Source organism: Microcaecilia unicolor, chromosome 2 (assembly GCF_901765095.1).
Source record: "Microcaecilia unicolor chromosome 2, aMicUni1.1, whole genome shotgun sequence".
NCBI classification, from domain to species: Eukaryota; Metazoa; Chordata; class Amphibia; order Gymnophiona; family Siphonopidae; genus Microcaecilia; species Microcaecilia unicolor.
The window spans coordinates 273,280,780-273,302,405 of record NC_044032.1 but is presented as its reverse complement, the minus strand read 5'-3'; the positions used below and the strand labels follow the sequence as shown (position 1 = coordinate 273,302,405).

The window sequence follows — 21,626 nt, the reverse complement described above, 5'->3', positions numbered from 1 at the left end:
TGCTAACATGGTTTTCTTTAGCTCGCTTGACCACAAATCTTAAGCAAGACCCTGCATCCAGCTACACCTTTCCTTTCTCACACCATGGCTGACCACAATCCTGCTCACAGGAAAGTCTCATTTCTCAACTTGTTTTTCTAACTTACATTAGAGAAAATTCCACTTTGTAACAGATACGGGCTTCCATTTTGTGCTGAAATCCTCCATTTTGTTTCCATATCTATTGACCCAACTTTTCCTAATTTAGCTTATTTAGGCCTCAATCCGGGCTACAAACTAGGCCATACTTTTCCAGTAAGCTCCCAGTTATGTCAGCCATCAGATTTCTGACTCAGCCAAGGTCTGTAATGGCCTGAGCTCTATGACTGGGCCCGCCACAATTCCAGTGGGGGGTCTCTGTCTGTAACATAATTATACAGGTCCAAGCTGAAAGTACTACTACTACTTAACATTTCTAGAGCGCTACTAGGGTTACGCTGCGCTGTACAGTTTAACAAAGAAGGACGGTCCCTGCTCGAAGGAGCTTACAATCTAAAGGACGAAATGTCAAGTTGGGGCAGTCAAGATTTCCTGAATAGAGGTGGTGTGGTTCGGTGCCGAAGGCGACATTGAAGAGGTGGGCTTTGAGCAAGGATTTGAAGATGGGCAGGGAGGGGGCCTGGCGTATGGGCTCAGGGAGTTTATACCAAGCATGGGGTGAGGCAGGGCAGAAAGGGCGGAGCCTGGAGTTGGCGGTGGTGGAGAAGGGTACTGAGAGGAGGGATTTGCCTTGAGAGCGGAGGTTACGGGTAGGAACGTAAGGAGAGATGAGGGTAGAGAGGTAAGGAGGGGCTGCAGACCAAGTGCATTTGTAGGTTAGTAGGAGAAGCTTGAACTGTATGCGGTACCTGATCGGAAGCCAGTGAAGTGACTTGAGGAGAGGGGTGATATGAGTATATCGGTTAAGGCGGAAGATAAGACGTGCAGCTGAGTTATGAACGGACTGAAGGGGGGATAGATGGCTAAGTGGGAGGCCAGTGAGGAGTAGGTTGCAGTAGTCAAGGCGAGAGGTAATGAGAGAGTGGACAAGAGTTCGGGTGGTATGCTCAGAGAGGAAAGGGTGAATTTTGCTAATGTTATAGAGGAAGAAGCGACAGGTCTTGGCTATCTGGTGGATATGCTGCTATAAATATGGGAACAGATCTTTATACAAGGAAAGTAAACAAAAACAAGAGAAAGAGGAAGCCTATATGGTTTTCCAAAAAAAGTGGCTGAAAAAATAAGAGCATAAAAGGCTTCATTCAAGAAATATAGAAGAACGCAGCAAGAGGATCACTGAAAAGAGATTTCCGGATTAAACTCAAAGAAGCGAAGAGGGAAATGTGGCGAGTGAAAATGCAGGGAGAAGAAAAAATAAGCTAAAGATGTAAAGAGGTGACGACCTTTTTCAGATATATTGGGGAAAGGAGAAAAGCTAGGAATGGAATTGTAAAACTGAAAGATGCTAAGAATGGCAATGTGGAGAGTGATAAGGATAAACCGAACGTGCTAAACAAAATACTTCTGAGTTTGTGGGAGAAAATCCTGGAGAAGGATCTTAGTCAGCTACCGAGTGTACATTGGGGACTGGTGTAGGTATATCGCCGTTCACAGAAGAAAGCATTTATAAACAGCTTGAAAATGGGCAAAGCTATGGGGCCAGATGGGATACATCCCAGGATACTGAGAGAGCTCAGAAGTTGTGGTAGGACCTCTTAAGGATTTACTTAATAAATCTTTAGAGACAGGAGAGGTTCCGTGGGATTGGAGACGAGCTGATATGGTCTCTGTTCACAAAAGCGGGGACAGGGTAGAAGTAGAAAACTATAGGCCGGAATGCCTCACATCGGTGGTAGTAAAATTGGAGTCACTGCTGAAGGAAGATAGTTAACTTTCTAGAAGTCAATGGGTTGCAGGATCCAAGGCAACATGGTTTTACCAAAGGAAAATCCTTCCAAACGAATCTGATTTTCTTTGACTGAGTGAGCAAAGAACTGGATAAACGACATGCGCTACATGTAGTCTAATTGGATTTCAGCAAAGCCTTTGATATTCTTCCTCACAGAAGACTCATGAATAAGCTGAGAGGGCTGAACTTAGGATCCAAAGTGGTGAACTGGTTTGGAAACTGGTTGATTGACAGGTGATAGTGGGTGGTGGTAAATGGAATCTGCTTGGAAAAAAGGAAGGCAGGGCCACCAAGAGACAAAGCTGGGCCGGGGGCAGACAATCTTTAGGGCCCCATTGCTGCTGCTTCCCTACTCCCGCTGCAGTAAACAAGAGATGAGCGCTCTGCCCGCTACAGGTCCTCCTTCCTTTTCACATCCTGCCTTTTGTGAAGTAACTTCCTGCTTCCGCATAGGCAGCACGTGGCAGGAGGAAGGGCCTGTGGCTGGCAGAGCAGTCTTATTTATTTATTTTTTTTTGATTGCTGAGGCCAGGCCTGGGGAATCTTTCTACTCCTGTCTTACTCTCCCCCCCCCTTCTTGGCAGCCCTGAAGGAAGGTGAGTAGTAGCGTGCTTCAGGGGTTGGTACTGGGGCCAATTCTGTTAATATATTTGTGAGAGACATTGATGAAGGGTTAGAAGGAAAAGTTTGTCTTTTTGCGGACGATAATCAAGATACCCCAGAGAGAGTATAAACCATGAGAAGAGCTCTCCAAAATCCAGAAGAATGGTAAAAGGCCTGGCAGGTAGGTCTTGAGGTGATTCCAAAAGTTAGTGTTGGTTGTAATGGACCTTAGTGACTTGGGGAAGGGCATTCCACAGCTTGGAGCTTTGGTAGGGGAAGGTCTTGTAGATGAGCTTGTGACATCTAGGGTAATGCAGGGTCAGATAATTCCTCACTTCCTTCAGTGTGTTCTTAAGAGGTAGGATGATCATGTCTGATAAGTATGCACCAATTAAATCCCACAGTCTTTGGAAAATCAATGGTAACATAAACTACTAAAACCAAGACTGAATATGCTGAAATATAAGTAAGGCTACCAATGTTTAAGGCAATATATTTTCAATGCCAAGTGGTCTAGCACTTCTTTCGGGTCAAAATAACTCAAAACATTTATCAACAGATGGCCCTCATTAAAGTCTTATTGAGTGCATGTGATTAAGACCCAGTAGATGCCATTATAAGTACTTTCATGGAATATTGCATTAGTACTTCCTATTATTAACCCTCGTTATTTTGCAGTGACGTCATAAGAACTGTTTCCGGTTCAAATGATAGATGGGTGCCTTTTAAACAGCTGGAGGAGTGTGAATGGATGCCGCATTTAATTCGAGAAAGTAATGAAGGCTTCACGTTGAGTATTGGTTCGGCTTTAAACCAAGTCCCTGATGAGACTCGTTGAAACCCGCGGAGTCGGGCGTTTCCAGGTGAAGCAAAATTCAGTTAGAGATAGTGGTGGACAAGAGTGAAGCAGCAAGTCAAGCAACACAGCGCACTTTGGAGAGAACGTTAAGAGATAAGTTCACGTTTTGAGTTATTTTGATTAAGCACTATATTATAGGCTATAGCACACAAAAAATAAGAGTGACCCGATGAAAGAAGTGCTAGACCACTTGGCAATGAAAATATATTGCCTTAAACAGTGTTTTTTTTTTTTTGCTGAGGGCACGCTGTAGTATAAGTAAGAAAAAAGAAAAAACTAGATATATTTAAATGCTGGTAGCCTTATTTATATTTCGGCATATTCAGTCTTGGTTTTAGTAATTTATGATAAGTATGCAGGCACTTCACTGTGTAGTATGAGCCAGACCATGGTACAGAGTTTGAAAGTTATGTGGGGTTTGATTTGGAGCCAGTAGAGAGCTTGTAGCAGAGGGGTAGTCCTTTCATATCATGGCTTTCTCAAGATGAGTCTGGCTGCTGTGTTTTGAGCCGTGTAGTCTTAGTGACATGCTCTTTGCTGCCGTAGTAGATCGCATTGCAGTAGTCTTTGTGGAAGTACTGTAGATTGTACAATGAGTCGGAATACTTTTGTGGGGAAGTTGTTTCTAATTCTCCTTGGCTTCCACATTGTGTGGAATGAGTTTGTTACTACTTTTGTGACTTAGGGTTCGAATGTCAGTGTTTGATTTGATGATCACTCCCAGGAGTTTTAGGTTGTTTGCGAGGGGGTAGGTTGTCCCATTTATGGTTATGTTGGGAATGGTTTTTTGTGGGGTACTGTTAACTGCCAGAAATTGGGTCTTGTCTCTGAGTTTCAGCTTGAATTCAGTGGCCCGGTTTTCTAATGTGGTTAGGTCTCTTGACAAGATCGGAGTAAATGGGGCAGTACTCGAATGGTTTGAGCAATTCTTTACCAAAATGTGCATATGTTCTAACTTACAAAGAGACATATTTTCAAAGCACTTAGCCTTCCAAAGTTACATAGAAACCTATGGAACTTTGGAAGGCTAAGTGCTTTGAAAATATGCCTAATATTGTACTAAGATGCTAATGTAACCTAATATATACCTATATACCTAAGTTTCTCCGAGGACAAGCAGGCTGCTTGTTCTCACTGATGGGTGACGTCCACGGCAGCCCCTCCAATCGGAAACTTCACTAGCAAAGTCCTTTGCTAGTCCTCGCGCGCACCGCGCATGCGCGGCCGTCTTCCCGCCCGAAACCGGCTCGAGCCGGCCAGTCTTCTTTTGTCCGCACTCGGTACGGTCGTGTTTTCGCCGTGTCGAGCCCCGGAAAGTCGACCTCGCGCGTCCAAATTTATTTTGACGTGTTTTTTCTTCGGAAAAGTCTTTCAAGTGTCGGGAAGTGCTCCGGAAACCCCCCCCCCCCAGGTTTCGTGTTAATCCTCCCCGTACTTCCAGCTTTTGCACCGATAAGATTTCTTTCGTCGTCGGGGTAGGCCTCTTTTCGGCCTCGGTCGAGATTTTCTCCCTTACAAATTTTTTGGTGCTCTTTTTCCGTCATTTCGGACTTTGATTTCGCCGGCACGATTTTTCCGCCCATGACATCGAAACCTTCCAGCGGCTTCAAGAAGTGCACCCAGTGCGCCCGGGTTATCTCGCTCACTGATCGACACTCGTCGTGTCTTCAGTGTCTGGGGGCCGAGCACCGCCCTCAGAACTGTAGTCTGTGTTCCCTGCTTCAAAGGCGGACTCAGGTAGCGAGACTAGCCCAGTGGAACGTGTTGTTCTCGGGCTCTTCGTCGGCATCGGCACCGGGATCTTCGAGTGCATCGACGTCGTCAGCGTCCAGACCATCTTCCTCAGCCGCCCCTGCATCGAGTGCATCGAGGCATCGGGCCTCTGCATCGGCGCCGAGACATCGGATAGCTGCATCGACGTCGGTGGTACCGGGACCTCGTCTGCTGATGTTGTCGGACGGTGGTGCATCGTCAGGAGTGCAGGTGAGGGCTGTCCATTCCCCTGCTGGTGGCGGTGAGCCTTCGGGTGGGTCTCCTCCTACCCTGAGGGCTCCTGCGGTACAGCCCCCCCGAGACCGACCTCCTTCAGCCTCGGCCCCGAGGAAGCGACGGCTGGATTCTACGTCCTCCTCGTCGGTGCCGGGGAGCTCCGGTGACATGCTTCGGAAGAAATCGAAGAAGCATCGACACCGGTCGCCTCCCCGCGTCGGCACCGAGAGCTCTGGGTCGCCGAGGGAGTCGGCACCCAGCAGGCATCGGCACCGAGAGGACCGCTCACCCTCTGTTCAAGAGGTGTCGATGCGCTCCACTCTGGACAGCCCGGAACAGCCTCCTTGCCCGGAACAGGTTCTGACGTCGACGCCTGCATCGACCTCTTTGCCTTTCTCTGCAGCCGCTCTGAACGAGAGCCTCCGGGCCGTTCTCCCAGAGATTCTGGGAGAGCTGTTGCACCCTACCCCTCAGGAGCCCTGCAGTCCATGCAGATGACTATTCGCCTCCTGGAGCTACTGGGGTTTGTGATAAATTATCCAAAGTCCCATCTTCTCCCAGTGCAGAAACTCGAATTCATAGGAGCTCTGCTGGACTCTCGGACGGCTCGCACCTATCTCCCAGAGACGAGGGCCAACAACTTATTGTCCCTCGTCTCGCGGGTGCGAGCGTCCCAGCAGATCACAGCTCGGCAGATGTTGAGATTGCTGGGCCACATGGCCTCCACAGTTCATGTGACTCCCATGGCCCGTCTTCACATGAGATCTGCTCAATGGACCCTAGCCTCCCAGTGGTATCAGGCTGCTGGGGGTCTAGAAGACGTGATCCACCTGTCCACGAGTTTTCTCGAATCCCTGTATTGGTGGACAATCTGGTCCAATTTGACTCTGGGACGTCCTTTCCAAATTCCTCAGCCACAAAAAGTGCTGACAACGGATGCGTCTCTCCTGGGATGGGGAGCTCATGTCGATGGGCTTCACACCCAAGGAAGCTGGTCCCTCCAGGAACGCGGTCTACAGATCAATCTCCTGGAGTTGCGAGCGATCTGGAACGCTCTGAAGGCTTTCAGAGATCGGCTGTCCCATCAAATTATCCAAATTCAGACAGACAACCAGGTTGCCATGTACTATGTCAACAAGCAGGGGGGCACCGGATCTCGCCCCCTGTGTCAGGAAGCCGTCAGCATGTGGCTCTGGGCTCGCCGTCTCGGCATGGTGCTCCAAGCCACATATCTGGCAGGCGTAAACAACAGTCTGGCCGACAGACTGAGCCGGATTATGCAACCTCACGAGTGGTCGCTCAACTCCAGAGTGGTGCGCCAGATCTTCCAAGCGTGGGGCACCCCCTTGGTGGATCTCTTCGCATCTCGAGTGAACCACAAAGTCCCTCAGTTCTGTTCCAGGCTTCAGGCCCCCGGCAGACTGGCATCGGATGCCTTCCTCCTGGATTGGGGGGAGGGCCTGCTGTATGCTTATCCTCCCATTCCTCTGGTGGGGAAGACTTTGTTGAAACTCAAGCAAGACCGAGGCACCATGATTCTGATTGCTCCTTTTTGGCCGCGTCAGATCTGGTTCCCTCTTCTTCTGGAGTTATCCTCCGAAGAACCGTGGAGATTGGAGTGTTTTCCAACCCTCATCACGCAGGACGAAGGGGCTCTTCTGCATCCCAGCCTCCGGTCCCTGGCTCTCACGGCCTGGATGTTGGGAGCGTAGACTTTGCCTCTTTGGGTCTGTCAGAGGGTGTCTCCCGCGTCTTGCTTGCTTCCAGGAAAGATTCCAATAAGAGGAGTTACTTCTTTCTGTGGAGGAGGTTTGCCGTCTGGTGTGACAGCAAGGCCCTAGCTCCTCGCTCTTGTCCTACACAGACCCTGCTTGAATACCTTCTGCACTTGTCTGAGTCTGGTCTCAAGACCAACTCTGTAAGAGTTCACCTTAGCGCAATCAGTGCATACCATTACCATGTGGAAGGTAAGCCGATCTCAGACAGCCTTTAGTTGTTCGCTTCATGAGAGGTTTGCTTTTGTCAAAGCCCCCTGTCAAGCCTCCTACAGTGTCATGGGATCTCAATGTCGTTCTCACCCAGCTGATGAAACCTCCTTTTGAGCCACTGAATTCCTGCCATCTGAAGTACTTGACCTGGAAGGTCATTTTCTTGGTGGCAGTTACTTCAGCTCGTAGAGTCAGTGAGCTTCAGGCCCTGGTAGCCCAGGCCCCTTACACCAAATTTCATCATAACAGAGTAGTCCTCCGCACTCACCCTAAGTTCTTGCCAAAGGTTGTGTCGGAGTTCCATCTGAACCAGTCAGTTGTCTTGCCAACATTCTTTCCCCGTCCTCATTCCTGCCCTGCTGAACGTCAGCTGCACACATTGGACTGCAAGAGAGCATTGGCCTTCTACCTGGAGCGGACACAGCCCCACAGACAGTCCGCCCAATTGTTTGTTTCTTTTGATCCCAATAGGAGGGGAGTGGCTGTAGGGAAACGCACCATATCCAATTGGCTAGCAGATTGCATTTCCTTCACGTACGCCCAGGCGGGGCTGGCTCTTGAGGGTCATGTCACGGCTCATAATGTTAGAGCCATGGCTGCGTCGGTAGCCCACTTGAAGTCAGCCTCTATTGAAGAAATTTGCAAAGCTGCGACGTGGTCATCCGTCCACACATTCACATCTCATTACTGCCTGCAGCAGGATACCCGACGCGACAGTCGGTTCGGGCAGTCAGTTCTTCAGAACCTGTTTGGGCTTTAGGATCCAACTCCACCCCCCGAGGGCCCTGTTTGTTCTGTTCCAGGCTGCACTCTCAGTTAGTTGGTAAATTTTTTAGGTCAATTTCAGTTATGTCCTCGCCGTTGCAAGGCCCAATTGACCATGGTTATTGTTTTGAGTGAGCCTGGGGGCTAGGGATACCCCATCAGTGAGAACAAGCAGCCTGCTTGTCCTCGGAGAAAACGAATGCTACATACCTGTAGAAGGTATTCTCCGAGGACAGCAGGCTGATTGTTCTCACAAACCCGCCCGCCTCCCCGTTGGAGTTGTGTCTTCCCTTGAAGTGTATTGTCTTGCTACATACTGGACTGGCCGGCTCGAGCCGGTTTCGGGCGGGAAGACGGCCGCGCATGCGCGGTGCGCGCGGGCGCGCGAGGACTAGCAAAGGACTTTGCTAGTGAAGTTTCCGATTGGAGGGGCTGCCGTGGACGTCACCCATCAGTGAGAACAATCAGCCTGCTGTCCTCGGAGAATACCTTCTACAGGTACAGTGGTGGAAATAAGTATTTGATCCCTTGCTGATTTTGTAAGTTTGCCCACTGACAAAGACATGAGCAGCCCATAATTGAAGGGTAGGTTATTGGTAACAGTGAGAGATAGCACATCACAAATTAAATCTGGAAAATCACATTGTGGAAAGTATATGAATTTATTTGCATTCTGCAGAGGGAAATAAGTATTTGATCCCCCACCAACCAGTAAGAGATCTGGCCCCTACAGACCAGGTAGATGCTCCAAATCAACTCGTTACCTGCATGACAGACAGCTGTCGGCAATGGTCACCTGTATGAAAGACACCTGTCCACAGACTCAGTGAATCAGTCAGACTCTAACCTCTACAAAATGGCCAAGAGCAAGGAGCTGTCTAAGGATGTCAGGGACAAGATCATACACCTGCACAAGGCTGGAATGGGCTACAAAACCATCAGTAAGACGCTGGGCGAGAAGGAGACAACTGTTGGTGCCATAGTAAGAAAATGGAAGAAGTACAAAATGACTGTCAATCGACAAAGATCTGGGGCTCCACGCAAAATCTCACCTCGTGGGGTATCCTTGATCATGAGGAAGGTTAGAAATCAGCCTACAACTACAAGGGGGGAACTTGTCAATGATCTCAAGGCAGCTGGGACCACTGTCACCACGAAAACCATTGGTAACACATTACGACATAACGGATTGCAATCCTGCAGTGCCCGCAAGGTCCCCCTGCTCCGGAAGGCACATGTGACGGCCCGTCTGAAGTTTGCCAGTGAACACCTGGATGATGCCGAGAGTGATTGGGAGAAGGTGCTGTGGTCAGATGAGACCAAAATTGAGCTCTTTGGCATGAACTCAACTCGCCGTGTTTGGAGGAAGAGAAATGCTGCCTATGACCCAAAGAACACCGTCCCCACTGTCAAGCATGGAGGTGGAAATGTTATGTTTTGGGGGTGTTTCTCTGCTAAGGGCACAGGACTACTTCACCGCATCAATGGGAGAATGGATGGGGCCATGTACCGTACAATTCTGAGTGACAACCTCCTTCCCTCCGCCAGGGCCTTAAAAATGGGTCGTGGCTGGGTCTTCCAGCACGACAATGACCCAAAACATACAGCCAAGGCAACAAAGGAGTGGCTCAGGAAGAAGCACATTAGGGTCATGGAGTGGCCTAGCCAGTCACCAGACCTTAATCCCATTGAAAACTTATGGAGGGAGCTGAAGCTGCGAGTTGCCAAGCGACAGCCCAGAACTCTTAATGATTTAGAGATGATCTGCAAAGAGGAGTGGACCAAAATTCCTCCTGACATGTGTGCAAACCTCATCATCAACTACAGAAGACGTCTGACCACTGTGCTTGCTAACAAGGGTTTTGCCACCAAGTATTAGGTCTTGTTTGCCAGAGGGATTAAATACTTATTTCCCTCTGCAGAATGCAAATAAATTCATATACTTTCCACAATGTGATTTTCCGGATTTAATTTGTGATGTGCTATCTCTCACTGTTACCAATAACCTACCCTTCAATTATGGGCTGCTCATGTCTTTGTCAGTGGGCAAACTTACAAAATCAGCAAGGGATCAAATACTTACTTCCACCACTGTATGTAGCATTCGCTATATGCTTGTCTAAGATCTATATGTGTCTACCATAACATAATGAGTGCACATACATTAGTATTTTAACATCTTATTTATTTACTAGTAAAAAAGGCCCATTTCTGACACAAATGAAACGGGTACTAGCAAGGTTTTCCTCGGAGTGTGTGTTTGAGAGAGTGTGTGAGAGAAAGTGAGTGTGTCTGAGAGAGTGTGTTTGATAGTGAATGTGATACAGTGTGTGAGAGAGAGAAAGACACTGTGAGAGAGACAGAGAGAGAGAGTGTGTGTGTGACAGAGATGATGCCCTCCCCACTCCCTCTCCCCCTCTGGTCTCAGGACCCCTCCCCTCTTTCTGCATCCTTCCATCCACTGTCTCCTTTTTTTTTTTTTTCCGTACCCTTCCATCCAGCGTCTTCCCATCCTTCCACCAATCTACCCTCTCTCCTGATCCTTCCATCTAATGTCTCTCTCCCCCTCCTTCTATCCAGTGTCTCTCTATCTCTCTACCCTTTTTTCTCTATCTCTCTACCCTTTTTTCTGTTCAGTGTCCCTTCTCTCTCCACATCCTTCCAGTCTCTCCCCTTTCTCTCTGCATCCATTCATCCATCTCCCCCTTTCTCTCCCCATCCTTCCATCGTGTCTTTCTCTCCCCATCCTTCCATCTGTTTTCCCTCTTTCTCTCCCCATACTTCCATCCCGTATCTCTCTCGCTATCCCCTTCTTTCCATCCAGGCCCGCCCACCCAACACAGACCTGCCAAGTCTCCCATGAAACACGCGGCGCCAGCTCCCATTTCCGGCCACTGCTGCTTCTCCTGTTGAGCAGCAGCCGGTACAAAAACAAAAAGAGCTATTTAAAGCACCAAAAATGCTTTTACTACTACTACTACTACTACTTAACATTTCTATAGCGCTGCTAGGGTTACGCAGCGCTGTACAATTTAACATAAAAGGACAGGCCCTGCTCAAAGAGCTTACAATCTAAAGGACAAGTGAGTAGACGATACGATGGGGGCAGTCAATTTGGGGCAGTCCAGATATCCTGAAGGTAAGAGTTAGGTGCCGAAGGCAGCATTGAAGAGGTAGGTTTTAAGCAGAGACTTGAAGATGGGCAGGGAGGGGGCTTGACGTAGGGGCTCAGGAAGGTTGTGAGGCGAGGCGAGGCAGGCGAGGCAGAATGGGCGGAGCCTGGAGTTGGCAGTGGTGGAGAAGGCATTGGCTGTCGGCTCTGCAGCTGTTCCTCTCGCCTTTCACGTCACTGTGCTCCTCCGGGATCTGCTCCAGGGACAATGACGTGAGAGGCGAGAGGAGCGGCTGCAGAGCCGCCAGCGAATGGCTGCCTGCGGTGCTGCACTTGCTTTTTAAAAGCAGCTGTTTTTGTTTTTGTAACGGCCGCTGCTGCTCAACAGGAGAAGCAGCAGTGGCCGGAAATGGGAGCTGGCGCTGCGTGTTTTGCGGGAAACTTGGCAGGTCTGTGTTTGGTGGGTGGACCTGTGGGGGGGGGGGAGCAGTGGCTGCGATGACCTCATGGGGGGGGAGCGGTGGCGACCTGGGGGGGGTGGAGGGGGGAGCCGCGGCGACCTTGGGGGGCGTGGCGGCAGGGGCATGGCCTCGTGTGGCGGCGACCTTGGGGGGGCGTGGCGGCAGGGGTGTGGCTTCGTGCTGCTATCATGCAAGCATGCACGCCTCCGCCCAAGGAGGTTGAAAAAAAAGGAGAGATGGGGGGAGCGGTGGTGACCTCAGGGGGGGTGGAGGGGGGGAGCGGCGGCGACCTTGGGGGGGGCGTGGAGGCGAGGGCAGCAGGGGCGTGGCCTCATGCTGCTATTTTGCGTGTGACGTCAGCCTGATCTATGGAGCCTAGCAGACCAACTCTGAAGAAAGGCACGGACACAGGCAGCAAGGTAGAACATTGGAGGTGAGAATTATTATATAGGATAGTTTATATGGGTGCATGTTTGTGTGTGTATATGTGTGTGTGTGTGTATATATATATATATATATATATATATATAATTTTCTTTGTATTAACTGTCAATATATTAGGGGTTTCTAACAAGGCTCTTATTTTTAGTCACATTTTCTTCTGCTGCTTCTGTGGTAAACCTCTTTTCCACATCTTAACAGTGTATCTGAATTTGCATTCCATTTATTTGCTTGTTCAGTCTGACATACATTTTATCACTATGAGTAGTATGAAAATAATTATGAAGACTATTACTTGTATAACACACAAGAAAATCGCTGGATGTCAAAAGTACATTCAGAAAATGGTGTGCTGTTGGTGAAAAAACAAAAATTCCCACCAAAACAATTGTACTGCTTTCTTTATGTGATCTATGATTTCATGTACTGTGTTTTCCATAATATGCATTGTGATGTTAAATTGTGCTTTGGATATCTGTAAACATGTTAGTGCCTCTTTAATACTAGTTGTGAAATTTGAAGTGAATGTTAAGAAATTAAGTCTGGTATCTCGGTACTAATTTCAGATGACCAAATAGAATATGTAATTGGACATCATATTCCTTCAATTTCTGATGTTCCATTAATATGTAAGAGGCACTGGGACATGAAAATAATTTGCCTTGTCTGATCATAAAATAGTTACTGGTTCTGTAGTCTGTACTATACAAGGACAGTTACCTGAATAATATACTTGGAATTGGGCATTTGTGACAGTCACATTGTATGCTCATGCAAGTGAAAAATGTTCCATGTCAAGTAACATCAGAGGTGATTGCATGCAAATATGTGTGAAAGTATATAATGAATTGTTAAACCAAAATAATTCTTGAGGTATGATTGGTTAAGTCAGAACCTCTCCTAAAACATAACCATTCTTGAAAGTGGGATAAAAATGAAGTTCTTCAGCTTCCTTTGATCCTATAACTAATACAGATGCATAATAATTTGTGAGTTATAATTTCTACCTTCCACAAATCACTAAAATTAGATGGGTAAAAAGTTGTGTTTTCTAAGTATGACTTCAGCAAATTTGGCCATTCCGGAAGGATGGGCTCCACCTTAACCAGGGTGGGACCAGGCTTCTAGCATCAACATTTAAAAAGGAGAGCGAGCAGCTTTTAAACTACAACCCGGGGGAAAGCCGACAGTCATCCAGAAATGCATGGTTCGGAACAAGGTATCTTTCAAAGATACCACTAAAACAGGGAAGGTAGGATATCCTGACAGCAAGGTTGCAAAAGAGACCGTAATAGATCGGGTGTCCTTAAAGAAAAATCAGGCAAATGATTACAAATTAACACTGTCAACTACTACTACTACTTAACATTTCTAAAGCGCTACTAGGGTTATGCAGCGCTGTAACTACTGAGCAAAATGTAAATATGAACAACAAATATAGTTTGAATGTCTATATGCAAATGCCAGAAGCCTAAGAAATAAAATGGGAGAGTTAGAATATATTGCAGTAAATGAAAAATTAGATATAATACGCATCTCTGAGACCTGGTGGAAGGAGGATAACCAGTGGGACACTGTCATACTGGGGTACAAATTATATTGTATTGAAAGTGTATCGAATTTGTGGAGGGGGTAGCATTGTATGTTAAGGAGGGCCTTGAATCAAATAGATTGAAAATTCTACACGAAACAAAACACATCCTGGAATCCCTATGGACTGAAATTCCATGTGTAAAGGGGAAAAGGTTAATGATAGGAGTGTACTACCGTCCACCTGGCCAGGATGAACAGATGGATGTAGAAAGTGACATCAGAAAATTAGGGAGGCTAACAAACCGGGCAACAAAGTAGTAATGGGTTATTTCAATTACTCCTGATATTGCTGTGTAAATGTAACAGGGCATGCTAGGGAGGTAAATATAGCTTGAGTTCCTTGTTGCACTGAGTAAACGAGCTCTCTCTGAGAGAGAATAATTAAATCCTAGTCCCCCTAACTCCCTATCTTGGTGCTAACCTTTAAAAGGAGATAGAGCAGCTTTTAAACTAGAATGGTGGTGGTGGGTGGGGGGGTAAGTCGACAGTCATCCAGGAGCGCATGGTTCAGTGTGGAGTATCCTTGAAGGATACTATTGAAACAGAACAGTTAGGGAATCCCAGTAGAGAGGTTTCAACAATGCTTAAGGTAAGCCAGGTGTGCTTAATAAGAGAGCAGGATAAAGGATGCACATTATCCCCTTCAATTTCTAAGCAAAGCAGCTTGTAGATCCAAGGAACACAATTTGAAGTGCTTGTATACAAATGCTAGAAGCCTAAAAAATAAGATGGGAGAGTTAGAATATCTTTTGCTATATAATGTAAGCCACATTGAGCCTTCAAATAGGTGGGATAATGTGGGGTACAAATGCAGCAAATAAAGATTCCTTGACGAAATCAAGGACTGCTTTATGGAGCAGCTGGTACGGGAACCAACAAGAGAAGGAAAAATTCTAGACCTAGTCCTTAGTGGAGTGCATGATCTGGTGGAGGAGGTAATGGTGCTGGAGCCACGATAACATTGATCATAATATGATCAGGTTTGATATCGGCTTTGGAGTAAGTACACACAGGAAATCCAATACGTTAGCATTTCACTTTCAAAAAGGAGACTATGATAAAATGAGAAGAACAGTGAAAAAAAACCTTAGGCAGCTGCGAAGGTCAAAAATTAACATCAGGGGTGAGGGTGAATGGAAACGCTGGAGGCTAGCTGACGTCAGGAGACGTTACGAACCCAGGCAGCCAGACATGGAACGTTGGAGGTGCAAATTATTATATAGGATATTGAGTTCTTAAGCTTGTCTCCACATGCTTTATGGTGACCACTGATCATTTTAGTAGCTTCTACTCATTTGGCCACCAAGTCCTTCTTTTATATGCACAGAAGTACTTCATCTCCTATACTGCACTGCTCCCTCGAGATTTTGCAACCCAAATGCATGACCCTCTATTTTTTACCATTAAAACTTAATTGCCAAATACTAGACCATACTTCAAGCTTTGTTGAATTATTCCTTATTTTATTCACTCCATCAGGGGTGGCTTCCCTGTTGCAGATTTTGGTATTCACAAAAAGGCAAACCTTACCAGACCACCTTTTTGCAATATAGCATACAAAAATGTTAGAAAGGACCAAGAAATGATCTTGAGAACATAAGAATAGCCATACTGGGTCAGACAAATAGTCCATCTAGCCCAGTATCCTGCTTCCAGCAGTAGTCAATCCAGGTCACTTGGCAGAAACCTAATGAGTAGCAACATTCCATGCTACCAATCCCGGGGCAAGCTTTGGCTTCCTCCATGTGCATCTCAATAAGATGATACTTTTCCTCCAAGAACTTGTCCAAACCTTTTAAAACCCATATACACTAACCACTGTTACCACATCCTCTGGCAACGAGTTCCAGAGCTTGGTGAAAAAATATTTCCTTCTATTTGTTTTTTTTTTTAATTTAAGTGAAGTCTTTATTAAACAATAAGAAAATACAGTGAACTCTGAAATCAGAACTACAGTGCATTTGTACAAAAGTATAATATCAAACAAAGCAGCAGAGTCTTGTACATTGCAATTCTAAAATCCACCAGATTTACTTCTCCTTAAACTTCGTTTTTTTTTTTGTTTCCCCCCCCCCCCCCCCCCCCCAATTACCCCTTCCAACCAATCCTCAGAGAAGCTCTCAATTCCCACTTCTTTACAGTCACTGCTGCTGCTACTCCATTCCACTTTTAGTAGCTTCAAGAAAAGAGTTCCAAGTCAAGTGCCATTTACTTATCTGATGTGTTCGCTCCGCTCGGAGCCGCTCCATCTGGCACACATACCTTAATTTATTGCACCACCTTGTCACAGAAGGGACTCCCCTCTGTTTCCATTGAGATGCAAGTACCACTCTCGCTGCCTCAACAGCATGACGCACCAGGTCCTGCTGATAAGAATTTAGGCCCTCCATCCTTACAGAGAAGAGAAAAATCTCAGGGGCCCACTGAATTCTGCGTCCCACCCAGGTCTGCATTCTACTATGTATCGCTTTCCAGTAGGCTCTGGCTTTAAGGCAATTCCACCACACGTGGCCCATTGTTCCCCGATTCCCACATCCCCTCCAACACAGTCCCGACGAGGACGGGTAAATCTTCTGCAATCTGTCAGGGGTTAGATACCAACGGTACAAGACCTTCACTGCATTCTCCTGTGACAGCACATGAGTGGACACCTTCGCCACCGCCCTTTCTATCTTCCCCCATTCCGTCTCCCCGAAGTTGACACCCAGCTCCGTGTTCCAACTTTTCCTGTGACGACTATAGCTCTGGACCTGGGCACCCACACTTCTATACAGACAGCCAATCAATCCTCGGGAAGTTTGAAGTTTTTCACAAATATCTTCCAGTGGTAGATTGTCCCTTTGCATGACTGATCTAACTGCCTGTGTTCTAAAGAAATGAGACAATTGAGTGTACCCAAAGGCATCCACCCGCAAACCCGGGTACCTTGCCTGTAGCTCTTCTAGTGATATCAAAGAGCCCTGTTCAAATACTTGACCCCAGGTTTTGATCCCCTCCTTGTACCACCTAGTGAAGACCCCTTCTACTTTCCCTGGCAGGAAGAGAGGATTGTATGCTATTGGAGATAGCCTCGATAGGACACACTGGCGATTGGGGAACAAACTATCCCAGTAATGCAATGTAACTCCAACTGACGGACAGGACTCTTCGTCCACCTCCCGGAACATCCGCGGAAGCCACATAAGCGCTGCTAGTGGTACTGTGCCTATAGAGTACTGCTCAAGCTGTACCCACTGTCTATCTGGGTAATCTTGAAACCATTCGACCGCAGCTTTTCCCTGTGCCGCCCTATAGTACCAGAGAAGATTAGGGACACCAAGCCCACCCCTCCTCCTACTCTGATAAAGGAGCGCGCGCGAGAGCCTGGGTCGCTTACCCGCCCAGACGAACCTCATTATACGATCCTGTATGGAAACTATAAATCGCCTGGGCATCATCACAGGCAGCACCTGAAATAGATATAACAGGCGCGGTAGAATATTCATTTTAATTATGGCAATTCTGCCGAACCAAGAGACCCCTAATTCCCCCCATCTCTCCAGGTCAACTGCAATGTCTCGAACCAGGTCTTTGTAATTAGCCTGGAATAAGTCTGAAAGTTTGGGGGTCAATTTCACTCCCAAATAAGTAATATGACAATTAGCCCACTTAAAGGAGTGCAACTCTTTTAATGTCCCCACCAGCTCTTCAGGGAGCGTTACATTTAGAGCTTCGGACTTTGTCATGTTCACCTTGAATCCCGAGACCGCTGCATACTCATCTATAATACAATTGAGTCTAGGAAACGTGGTGAGTGGGCGGGTCACATACAGCAGAACATCGTCCGCAAAAAGGGCCATTTTGTGCATTCTACCCTCCACCCAAGCCCCCGACATCTCCGGGTCCAGACGTATCCGAGATGCAAAAGGTTCCATGACCATTGCGAATAAGAGGGGGGATAAAGGGCAACCCTGTCGGGTGCCTCTGTGGAGTGGAAATAACTCCGAGTTACTGTCATTGACCCGTACACATGCTCGTGGGGCATGATAAAACGCCTGTATCCAGCTCCGAAAAGTCATCCCAAATCCCATGACCTCCAATACCTGATACATGTAGGACCAATGGACCCTGTCAAAAGCTTTTTCAGCGTCCAGGCTAAGCAGACAGAGTGGCTTTTGATTTTTCTTAGCAAGGTACATAAGGTCTAGCGTACGTCTAATATTGTCCATCGACTTACGATGGGACACAAAGCCCACCTGGTCTGGATGTATCAGGACCGGAAGCAAAGGCGCCAGGCGAGTTGCCAACACTTTAGCTAAAATTTTTACGTCAGCATTTAAGACCGATATTGGTCTATAAGACCCACATTCAGTAGGATCCTTACCTGGCTTGGGAATGACTGCAATCCAAGCCTCCATCATAGATGGGGGCAACGTCCCCCCCACTCCCACCTGATTAAACAAATCTGCAAGCAGTGGCGCCAGTTCGGGCGCAAACCGCCTATAGAATTCACTAGGGAGCCCATCCAACCCAGGTGATTTGTAAGAGGGCATGCCACTAATAGCCTTCTGAATTTCTATAGGAGTTACTGGTGCATCCAACAATGCCCTTTGCTGACTAGTTAAAGAGGAAAGGTCACCTCCCTCTAAATATTGCCCAATTTCCTCTGGGGTGGGGTTAATCTCCTTTGCGTATAGTTTCTGGTAGAATTTCCCAAAACATTCACGTATTTGTTCAGATTTTCCCAGCATCTCTCCCTTTCCATTACGAACCTGCTTGATCATACGATCTACTTTTTGCCTACGTAGCTTAATGGCAAGGAGACGTCCAGCTTTGTTCGCGAACTCATATGTTCCCACCTTGTATTTTGCTTGCATCAGACTAAGTTGCTCTGAGTATATAGAATCTAAAAGCAGCCTCTCCCTCTTTAACTCCTGCCAAGCTTGCGGTGACCTATTTTTCTTATGTTGCTCCTCTAGGTGATGGATTTTCTCCAAGCACGCTGCTTTCTGCGCCCTACGTATCTTAGCGCGCCTGCTAGCTAATTGTAGGAAATATCCCCTAGACACTGCCTTCATAGCATCCCATACTATGGGCATCCCAGTTCCTTTGCCAATGTTAAATTCAAGGTACTCCTTGAGCATAGTCCTATACCCATCCACCACCTCCCCTTCCTGTAGTAGGCTAGTATTTAACACCCATCTCTTTTCCTTCAATTCCGCCCTGATGGTAGGGAGGGAAACCCATACTGGAGCGTGATCTGATAGTGTCACACTTTCAATGCCAGCCTCTGGTCCCCTCTCTACCAGGCTTGCGTCCAGGAAAATGTAGTCAATGCGCGAGTGTGTCTTATGAACTGGGGAGTAAAACGTGTAGTCCCTATCCGTCCTGTGTGTCAGTCTCCACAAGTCCAGCGTGCCCAGGGAAGCAGCCATGGATGCCAACGCCTGCGATACTTTGTCGTCCGCCCTGGGAACTCCCGAGCGGTCTTGGCTACTATTCATCACCGCGTTGAAATCCCCTCCCAATATCAGGGACCCCTTAACAAATGTTGCCAAGGTGTTCCGGACCCTCACAAAGAATTCTGCCTGACCACTGTTTGGGGCATAGATCGAAGCCACTGTTAAGGCCACCTGATCCACTGTCATTTGTATAAATATGTAACGCCCTCCCGGGTCCCTTCTGACCTGTTCAACCTGCGCCGCCACAGAAGAATGCAGCAAAATCGCCACCCCTCTTTTTTTGGAGCTCTCCGCAGAGGCAAAGTACGCCCCTGTAAAGCCCGGACAGGATAGGAGTAGTTCATATTTACGTCTCAGATGTGTTTCCTGAAGTAGGACCACGTGTGGTTTAAGCCTCTGCAATTCTCTGTAAAACCTCTGTCTTTTCTGAGGCATGTTTAACCCCCTGACATTATATGATATTACTTTCAAATCAGCACTCATATCTACATGTAAGTATATTTCCTATTACCATTACCTTGTTCACAGTGCACACTCCCTTTTAGAGCCTCCTCAGTTGGTTGCAACAAAGTTAATCTTCTGACAGAGTTATCGGTAAGACCCCAGTTATTCCCCTTACCCTTCCCCCCCCCTATCTCCCCGTCCCCCCTTCCCTCCCCCCCAACTCCCAAACATCCTTCCAAAACATAACCCCCACCAATCCGGGCCCCTGGGCCCGAACTGGGAACATCCCCTCTGAAGTGACCTACAGGAGATCCAACGTACCCCCCCGCTCCCTTTTTTTTTTTTTTAAATATTTCCACCCAGTCTCTCCTGTCAATCTTCAAGACTCAAACCTTTTACACTTTAGAACAGGCTCCACTAAGTTCCAATAACAAAGAACAGAGAAACACACATACTCAAAGGAGTAGATTGTCACCCCAGTAGTATATATCAAGAACCAAAGGATATCAAACATAGTCTCAGTCCAAATCACGTCTTGAGGCCTTGCTTTTTAGTTTTCTGGGAGACTCTCTTCCACTGCTGCAATTTTTCTCGAGTAGAGGGCGCCAGGTCTCCCCCGGGGCTCGCCATTGTTGTCAAACCTGCCTCCTGCAGAAACTTCCATACCTCCGCAAGCTTTCGGAAGCGATGTTGCTTTCCCTTAAACTCAAGGCTCAGCGCAAAGGGGAAAATCCACCTATAGGGGATCCTCTCCTTCCTCAGGATTTCCAGCGCAGGTCTCATCACACGCCTCTGCGCCAAGGTAAATAATGATAGGTCCTGGTACACGTACACTCGCTCCTCCTTGTATTCCACAGATGGAGTTTGACGCGCTTTCAGCCATACCTTTTCTTTAATCGCATAAGACGTAAACTTTACAATTATGTCTCTGGGTCTGTTGTCTTTAGGCTTACCAAGCGCCCGATGAGCCCGATCAAACAAAATAATAGCAGGCTCCATGGATTCTCCCATGATTGTCTCGCACAGGGATTTCACAATTGCAGGCACATCTTCCATTTTTCCATTTTCAGGAACCCCCCGAAATCTGAGATTTTGTCGCCTTCCACGGTTTTCCAAGTCATCAATTTTATATTGGAGTTCCTCTGTCTGATCTTTCAGCTGCACAAAACGGATCTCCGCTTCCTCCGTTCTTTCAGCGTTTTCATCCATCCGCTCCTCCAGAGTTTCAACTCTACCCCCCAGTTCGCGGAGGTCAATACTGATGGCGTCCACGTGTTCAAGAATTTCTTGTTTGGACGCCGCAATCTCTACCCTGATTTCCTTCAAGCATTTAGCCAGTTCTTTAGTCAGGGACGCTTTCGGAGAAGCCCTCCTCACCCCAGCACTCGACACAGCCGACTCGGATCCTGATGAGTGATCCGGGGCCGGTGACACGTGTCTCGATCGGTTCTTCGCTGACTGTCTCATCGAGCTCCGCTCTCCCTCACGCGTCTGGGACGCAGATATTTTACTCATCTTGTTCCCTGAGTCACTGCTGTTCTCCAGGAGCCGTTCCAAGACAGGATCAAGACCAAGGTTCCGCTATTAAAGCAAATTAAGAGCAGGGAAGCACGGAGCTAAGGACTCAGGCGGCCATTCGACTCCGTGACGTCACTTCCTCCTCCTTCTATTTGTTTTAAAAGTATTTCTATGTAATTTCATAGTGTCCCCTGGTCTTGTACTTTTTGAAAGAGTGAAAAATTGATTCACTTCTATCAGTTCTACACCACTCAGAATTTTATAGACCTCAGTCATATCCCCCCTTAGCTGTCTCTTTTCCAAGCTGAAGAGCCCTAACTTCTTTAGCCTTTATCATTTTGGTCACTCTTTGAACTATTTCTAATTCCGCTGTATCTTTGAGATAGGGTGACCAGAATTAAATGCAATACTTGAGGTGAGATCACACCGTGCAGTGATACAGAGGCATTATAATATTCTTGGTCTTATTTTACATCCCTTTCCTG

General features: G+C 47.2%; 1 protein-coding gene and 1 long non-coding RNA gene across 4 annotated transcripts in view; both read left to right on the top strand.

Annotated features, from left to right (window-relative positions):
• The window catches only part of LOC115463549 (RNA exonuclease 1 homolog), a 307,692-nt gene that overhangs the window by 104,129 nt on the left and 181,937 nt on the right, over nt 1-21,626 (top strand). The gene's annotated exons all lie outside the window — the stretch shown is intronic.
• Nucleotides 306-20,102, top strand: LOC115463550. The gene is made up of 3 exons (XR_003941036.1): nt 306-419; nt 19,779-19,784; nt 20,091-20,102. It is a non-coding gene; the product is annotated as an uncharacterized LOC115463550 (long non-coding RNA).